The sequence below is a fragment of the Sparus aurata genome, chromosome 24 (assembly GCF_900880675.1).
Source record: "Sparus aurata chromosome 24, fSpaAur1.1, whole genome shotgun sequence".
Lineage (NCBI taxonomy): Eukaryota > Metazoa > Chordata > Actinopteri > Spariformes > Sparidae > Sparus > Sparus aurata.
The window spans coordinates 4,131,922-4,139,874 of NC_044210.1; the positions used below are offsets into that span (position 1 = coordinate 4,131,922).

Consider the following 7,953-nt stretch of genomic DNA (forward strand, 5'->3'; position numbering starts at 1 on the left):
TTAGGAGCAAAATCCTTGTAAATGGGCAACTCACAAATGCAGTGAATATATGCTGCGGTGTCCGTCAGGGCTGTCCGTTATCTGCCCTCCTCTACGTCATATGTGTAGAACCATTGGCACAGATCTTGAGAAGGGACAAATGGATCAATAAGGTGTCAATTCCAGGGAGTGGGGGCATGATCACAAAATGCCTTTCATACATGGACGACGTTAACATTTTATGTACTGACCTTTTATCTGTAAACAGGACCATGGACTTGACTGACTGGTACGGACGGGCCTCTGGAGCCAGACTGAACCGGGACAAGACACAAGCAAAGTTTTACGGACCGTGGACAGTGACCGAGACCACAGGACTCCCACTGACTGTGACACAGACTGACATAAAAGTACTTGGGGTAAAATTTGACGAGGAAGGGGGTGGGAGGAACAATTGGCCTGACGTGATAGGGAAAGTTAGGAAAACACTGGGATACTGGAGGCTAAGGGGACTGACGACGGAAGGCAAGGTTTTAATCATCAAAGCTGTGATTTTACCCTTGTTTTTACTCATCAGTACTGTTTTTACCCCGCCTCGTAGAGTGCTTTTAGACCTAGACCGAGCCATTTTTTACTTCCTGTGGGGGTCCAAGTGGGAGCGAGTGACCAGAAATGAAATGAAGAAGCCAAAATCGAAAGGAGGAAGAGGCGTTCTGAACTTCCACTTGTTTTTATCAAGCAAATACACTGCACTGCATCTTACATACGCCACAGCCCCATCCAGAGATCACAAGACATCTGCCATGGCACGATTCTGGATGGGGTCTTACCTCCGAACACTGAAACTTTTACCCATCGATCTCCGAGTACCCGTGTCTTTTAAACTGCCTACGGCCTACGATTTTATCCGCAAGTTTTTAAAAGACTTTAAACTGGAACAGGAGGAGCTGACACTTTTAACTGATCACCACTCTCTTCTCTCTTTTGTGCAGGAGCGGGAACCAGTGAGTCCGGTGCGTGGGCTCGCATTTGGCGAGCCCTCAACAGTCTGGCACAATGTCAACCATCCCGCTCTCCCCAACAGACTACGGGACCTGTCTTGGATGGTAGCTCACGAGGTCCTCCCGGTCAGGACCGTTGTGCACTCCCGGGGCATGTCATCATCTGCCACCTGCCCCCGGCCGGGTTGTGGCGTGCCCGAGTCGGTGAGGCACTTGCTCTGGGAGTGCAGCGCTGCTGTTGACCTGTGGGCATTGGCCGGCTCCCAGTAATTCCCGTACTTGCCAGCGGGGGAGGTCCTAGATGCACAGCTCATGCTCTACGGGGTGAGCCGGAGGAAAAGAACAAAAGGGGAATTCTCCCAGCTCTGGCTCACCCTGGCCGCCATAAAAGACGCCCTATGGACCTCCAGAAACCTGCTGGCAAGACGGCGCATGCAGATCCCCCCCGTGGCTACGCTCCGAATGGCCGCAGCGACGGTTGAGACAGCCGTCGCTGCAGACGGCAGGCCCTAGGACGTAGCCACAAAGAAGACACGCCTCTGCGCCTATTCGGAGGTGGGAGCCGGAGCCACACAGGAAAGGTCAAGGCAGCGGCGGCCTGACCCTCCGCAAACAAAAGGAGCAAGAGGCGGAGGACCTCCTCTGAGTGCCACCAGCGGGTTCCAGGGGTCTGATGGGGGAGTGGGATGAGTTCCCTTGATGGGACTCACCCCGCTCCTGCACAAAAAAGACCAGAGAGTTCTTTTTTTAAACGCCCTCCCTTTTTACAAGACACGCATACGAACTCAAACACTTATACTGTTTAACATAATGGACTTTTGATAGCACAGGGAGCGTTCCCTTTTAACATGTCTCATTCATTTTAAAGCAATCATACGTGTTGTTGTTGTTTTTTTTTATCTGTAAATACCCTTTTGATGTATCAAATAGCTGTTTTTATTTTGAATGGTTTTTACAGATGAAAATATATATGTATCATTGCAATGACATGTTGATTTTATTTTTCAAGTGCTTTGAAAGAAACAAATGTGATGTTGATTTGAAAAGTGTAAAATTCATGATTAGTGTGTCAATAAACTTTTTCATAAAAAAAATATGTTCTTATCAGTTTGATATCTGATATGTCCTCTATATGGGGAAAATATATTAAATGGATTTTTAGCCTCGGGAGCTGAAACAGGGGCTTGCTCCATTCTCTCCACGCATCGACCCGGTATTGCAGCGCCGCCGGGAACGGTGCACCCCTCTCCTGCCTTGTTGAAAATCAATCACTCATGCAGACCAAAGGCCTTGTGACGGCCAACTTGGCACCGACCCAAGAGACTGGGCTCGTGGCAAAATTCCCGGGTGGCACACTGGCGTCGCTCCTGGAGCCACCGAGAGTTGTGTGACATTTGGCTGCCTGCGCCCGACGAGCAGGCTTTCCTCTCTCCACAAAGCGGTCGCGGACAGTCCGGGGGGGAATGGGTGTGGCCACGGATCACGACGAGCCAAGTGAGGCTCACTGTGAGAGCAGTGCCTGGGGCCACGGCGGTCTTGCCCGCTGTCGAGGAGAGGAGCTGTACTTACTCGGGTTTCTCTTCATAATGCACAAGTCTTTCGCCTTTTACTAAAGACTTCCGTGGAGAGGAACACCAATGAGTTGAAGATATTTTTGGCAGGCTTTGCCGTTTGGCTGAGCCTCGTGCATGTGTGAAAGTCAATAAAGCCCCCCTTGACCACACCCGGGGCCAAGCCGTGGAGCGCTTGGGAGGAGCCGCTAAGCAGAGGCCACTCCACTGCGCAATGCGAACGGCACACCACAACAGGTATGAAGAGTGGCGGGAGGTGGGCTCTGGCAGCAGACCACTGGGGCTCATCGCTTCTCGGCCTTTTGGCTAAGATCAAGCACCAAGTCAGATACCGAGGACAACGAAAGGAACGACAAGCAGAACGGGGACGAAATGGCAGCCACGGGCCCCACGGCTCCCAGAGACCAGCCAATTCCAAAAGTTGGGCTGAGGTTCACGCTACGCTTCCAGGTAGCGTCATCAGATGTGCAAGTTCCATCCAGAGCCGACTACTGCAGGAGTGTCATCATGGGGCAGCTTCGTCTGAAGGTGGACGAGGTTATGTGCATCCAGTGGAACCAGCAGGAGAGGGCTTTCGATGCCACCATGAGGAGTGAGGACGTCTACACACGTGTCACTGAGGCATGTAGGAGAGAGTCTGGGCTGGGTGCTCTGGCAGGCTTCAAAATCACTAACTTGGACAGGCCCAACTTCAGGGTTGTCACAGTACACATGTACAATCCCTTTGTGCCGGATCAGGAACTGTCATCCTTCTTGGGGAAATATGGAGAGGTGGTGTCAGCAGCGCGGTATGTGAACGACCCTTTGGGGTTTTGGACTGGAAGTCGCCAGTTCCAACTACTCCTCCACTCAGACCCGGATGGGCCCGGTGGCCTGAAGCACCCACCAGCCTCCTTTAGCCTCGGTGGCGACAGGGGCTATCTGTATTACCCGCGGCAACCAGCATTCTGCCGCAAGTGCAGGCAGTCAGGGTACACAGAGGCAGGCTGCACAGGGGCCGGCTGCCACCTCTGCGGACAGGGAAGTCACGAGGCCAAAAACTGCGCCTCACCTAGAACATGTCATGGATGCGGCGGGCCCGATCACTTGTACCGGAGCTGTCCCAGCCGCAGGAAGACCTTTGCGGAAGTGGATAAACTCCCAGGGAGATTCACCGTAAACATGGAACAAGGGAAAGGAGGCAATCCGGCAGGCGCTGTTGCTAAGGAAAGCTATGCGGGACAGGGCAGAGATGCTCAGCCCCCCCTTGATAACATAGAGGGAGCTCTCCCCACCCCTGCTCCCGGTGTGCCCTCCTCTAAGCCCAAGGACTGGGCTCGGAGGGGCTCACAGGTGTTTGGGGCCGAGTTCTCACCCGATAGTGGACAAAGCAGTGTGGGGGGGCTTAGCAAAAAGGCAAAGGGTGAGGGGAAAGGGAAGACGGGGTTGCCTCTAGAGGAAAGGATAGGTGAGGGTGTGGGGTCTGAGGGAGAGCAAAAAGGAAGGCCTGCAGAGGATACAGCTGCAGCAATAGACGGAGGGCTACAGGGACAGGAGACGGGAGAGGCAGGTCAGGAGGTGGTGAACGCAGTGTTGGACCAGATGAGGGAGTTCTCGGAAGAACTGCTTCCTGCGGGCAAGGGGTTAGAGTTTGACTTGTCACCAGACCTGCTCATGCTGTCAACTCCAGCAACGGACAACGCTTATGAGGGACCCAGCAGGCCACCAACATCGCCAAACCACGTGCCGTTTTCCTGGGCTGAGCAGGTGGACAGTGACGACCCCTACTCGTAGTAGGGATTGCTGAGTTTGTAAATATCTCTACCCTTGTCGATGTCTTCCTGTAAGGTACTTTCCATTAATGTGAGAGGGCTAAGAGACTCAGTCAAAAGACGAGTTGTTTTTGATTTCGTAAGGTCTCTGCATGTTTCTGTCTGTTTTCTGCAAGAGGTTCATTTAAAAGACAAGGGGGATGTTGGGATTTTCACGAGGGAATGGACAAATGGGGACTCAGTTTGGTGTGTGGGGGGGTCCATTCTACAGGGGTTGGGATCCTTTTTGGGCGGAGGGAGATCGTGGTAGAGGAGGTCTTCGTTGTTGTTCAGGGGAGGGTGGTTGGCTGCGATGTTGCATGGGGTGCAAACAAAATGAGGGTATTTGCAATTTATGGCTCGCACACTTCAGCTGGCAGGCAAGAGATGTTTGGGCTGCTGGAGCCCCATCTTGGAACGAATAGGCAGGTAATTGTGGGGGGGGGATTTTAACGTAGAGTTGGGCAAGGGGCTAGATGCTAGCGATTCCTTTATTTCCAGGCTTATGTCCAGACACTGCCTGGTAGACGGGGGGAAGATGGTAAGGCCATACGTTATACGTTTTCTTAAGCTAATAAGTCCGCCTTTTCTCCGGTGAGTCATTGCCCTATTTTCAAGATGACACTCCCCTGACTCTCCGACCTGGTGCCTGGGTGCTTGTCGTGATGTCACTTTCAAGGCCGCGCTCTCGCGAGTAATTAAGGTTGATGGCACCGGTAAGTTATTGGGGGAGGGCGGGGGGAATCTACTCCAAAGAGTAGATACTGAACAAGATAGTTATCTAGTTTACCTCAGCACTCGCGACACCCGAGAAGGTGGGAGGTGCTGTGAAGGTGGAGATATGATGCGGCGGTGGTGTATTTGCGACAATTAAAAAAAAAAAAAGAAAGAAATTTGAAGGAGCGGCGGCTAGGATTTTGAATGTAGAGGAAACACTGATAAGTGGGTATCTCTATGGAACCTTTGATTCTTATCAACTGTAACTGTCTTCACTTTTGCCCCGATCCTGTCATCCTTTGGGCCAACTTCCATGGGCTCTGCGGTGCGCGGGGGGGGCTTGGCCCCTGTTCATAACTGCTTGTAGTTCTAGTTACTAATTGTATTTATGAGTCAAATAATGCAGCTATGACCTTGAAATGAAAAAGCCTTTCTGCTAATGCATTTTCATTTTCAAATTTGACATTTCAAATTGAATTTTGGTAACTATTTGCTGGGGCATCTTTTGAAAATTAAATCTTAAATGTCCTTTTCTTTATCATTTTAATTAAGTTACAAAATGAGCAGTCTTGAAGAAGAAAATGCAATTTGGATGATTCACTACACATTTTATTTATGAGTCAAATAATGCAGCGATGACCTTGAAATGAAAAAGCCTTTCTGCTAATTCATTTTAATTTTCAAATTTGACATTTCAAATTGAATTTTGATAACTATTTGCTGAGGCATCTTTTGAAAATTAAAGGGGACATATCATGCAAAACTCACTTTTTCGTTGCTTTAGTATGTTTATTTGCCTCCTGACCCCATAAGAGTGATTTTCGAGCACTAAGTCAATATTTTGTAAACAGGCGGAGTCAGGAAATCTGCCTCTAAGCGAGCCATTTGGCTGTTACGTAACAGTACGGGTGATTTGAATACTCCCACCCTCACGCTGGATATCTCCTCCCATATTACGCCGGCTACCTGAAAGAGGATCCGCCATTTTCTCATTTCACTTGTACGCGACAGCCTGACCGCTACCATGTACAACCCGAAAGGCCAAGCACTCCTGCTCTGTCGTCGTTTGCACGGATACTCATGTTTCCCTACATCGCCTCCCCACCAGAGGATATCAGAGCCAAGTGGCTAAATTTTATTTTTCAGGGAAATGTCCCAGCTTCAGTGAGCAAGTCTGTCAGCAGTCTTTTAAAACATGACACTGAATTGAGAAAATGATTTAGGATATTGAGATTTGATCATCTGGCATTAACATTACTGTCTTCTGAAGGCCATCACGGGCCTTTGCCGTCAGTTTTTAAGCCAAAAGCATCATAGAAATCTTAAAATGGAAAAGAATATGCTGATACCAAAACATGCCATTCTAGCTTACTGGGAAAGGAGCTAAATATCGCTCCAAATTTGATCTGTTTTTATTGCGAGGTCCACAACCTCAATGTGAAATGATTACTTGTAATAATAACTTTCAGTCAGCACTTAATGGGGGGTGAGATGAGGATGAGGAACCTGCTGCTGCTGAGACTGAGAAACTAGATTCATGGCTGTCTGACTGCCTTAAATCAATCATACAAATACAACTGCTGACATTAGCTTTAACTGTTTAACTGTGTGTTTGCTCTGAACTGTGCTCACCCTTCCTTTTAAAAGACATTTGTGAGGAGTTGTCTTCCCTCTCCTTGCTTTCTTTCCCTTTCTACCTTTTCCTTTCGTTTAAGGCTCCCTGATTTTGCTTTCTTGGGGAAAGACATGTCTTGATGAGCAGCAGCCACTCCGTTCGTTAAGCTTAGCGCACCTGCAGCTGCAGGGGTGGACTGAACCATTATGCATTGTGAGGGTTGAGAGGGGCCTCAGACAGCCTCTACTTTTTTTTGGTGGTCATACAAAGTAAAGTCTCTCTTCGATCTATTCTGCCAGTTTTAAGTTAGTTATGACACTAATCACTTAGAAATAATTAAAAAAAATAAATTTAAAAAACAATTTTATTTCAGGCCTTTCAAGGGCCCCCTCCCCCATTGGGGCCCTGGGTAATCAGTCCCACTTTTCCCCCTAGTTAAATCATTGAGCTGCAGCGCAGGAGAGCCACAGGAGTTTTAGACGTAAGCATGCACGAGTTGAAACTGAACCTTTAAGACTGTGTACTGTGTTGGCTAGATACAAGAGAGCAATCAGATAGCGCCTTGTATTTGTTGTGCTAGTTGAGCAGCGCACATGCTACGGACGGATGCCTATTTTTATATTTTTGTTCATGTATGGTAAAAAAGTAGCCGCGCAACCGTGCATAGTAAGTTAATGTTTATGTTAGTAATAAACGTCAAGTATTGTGGTAACCCTAGTACGAGTGTAGTGGTACAAATTACCTCAGCCAAGAAACACGGACCTAAACTGTTACACACTGTTACGTCTGGATGAATAAACTGATTTAGATTCATTTTGTTACCCCATGCATTTTCCTCCCATATTGCATTTTGTTTTTTATGTCTTCCCTGCTGCTCCATGGAAATTCATGCCACTAATGAATAAAAGGGGGGAATCTCCTTTTACACTTTGTAATGTCTGATAAAACTTGAACCTCTAATGGCTGGAGGAGTCCAATAAATGTTTGGGAGGGTTCCAAACGAGAAGGATGTGGATTAGGAGAAGAATTGAAGAAACCAGGATTGCACTCTGTATTTGTACTGACAATCTTGGGAGTGTCTACCCTTTTTTTCAGTGTTTAAGTTCCCTCATTGTTTTGTGTGGTGTTAATGTCTGCAGCAGCAGTAATACACTATATGATTTTTCATTAATGTGACTAACAGATGAATTGCTGGAAGGTTCAACTGACTATTAACTCAGTCTAGTGTTGTGGATATTTTTGTGTAATTGGGATGCATGTACCCTCTAATTAATGGCCTT

General features: G+C 48.3%; 1 non-coding gene and 1 pseudogene across 1 annotated transcript; both read left to right on the plus strand.

Annotated features, from left to right (window-relative positions):
- Positions 1 to 2,054: 2,054 nt before the first annotated feature.
- On the plus strand, positions 2,055 to 2,227 carry LOC115577392 (uncharacterized; annotated as a pseudogene).
- A 318-nt stretch (positions 2,228 to 2,545) lies between these two features.
- Positions 2,546 to 2,660, plus strand: LOC115577413 (U5 spliceosomal RNA). The gene has a single exon (XR_003983123.1). It is a non-coding gene; the product is annotated as a U5 spliceosomal RNA (small nuclear RNA).
- The last annotated feature ends 5,293 nt before the right edge of the window (positions 2,661 to 7,953 follow it).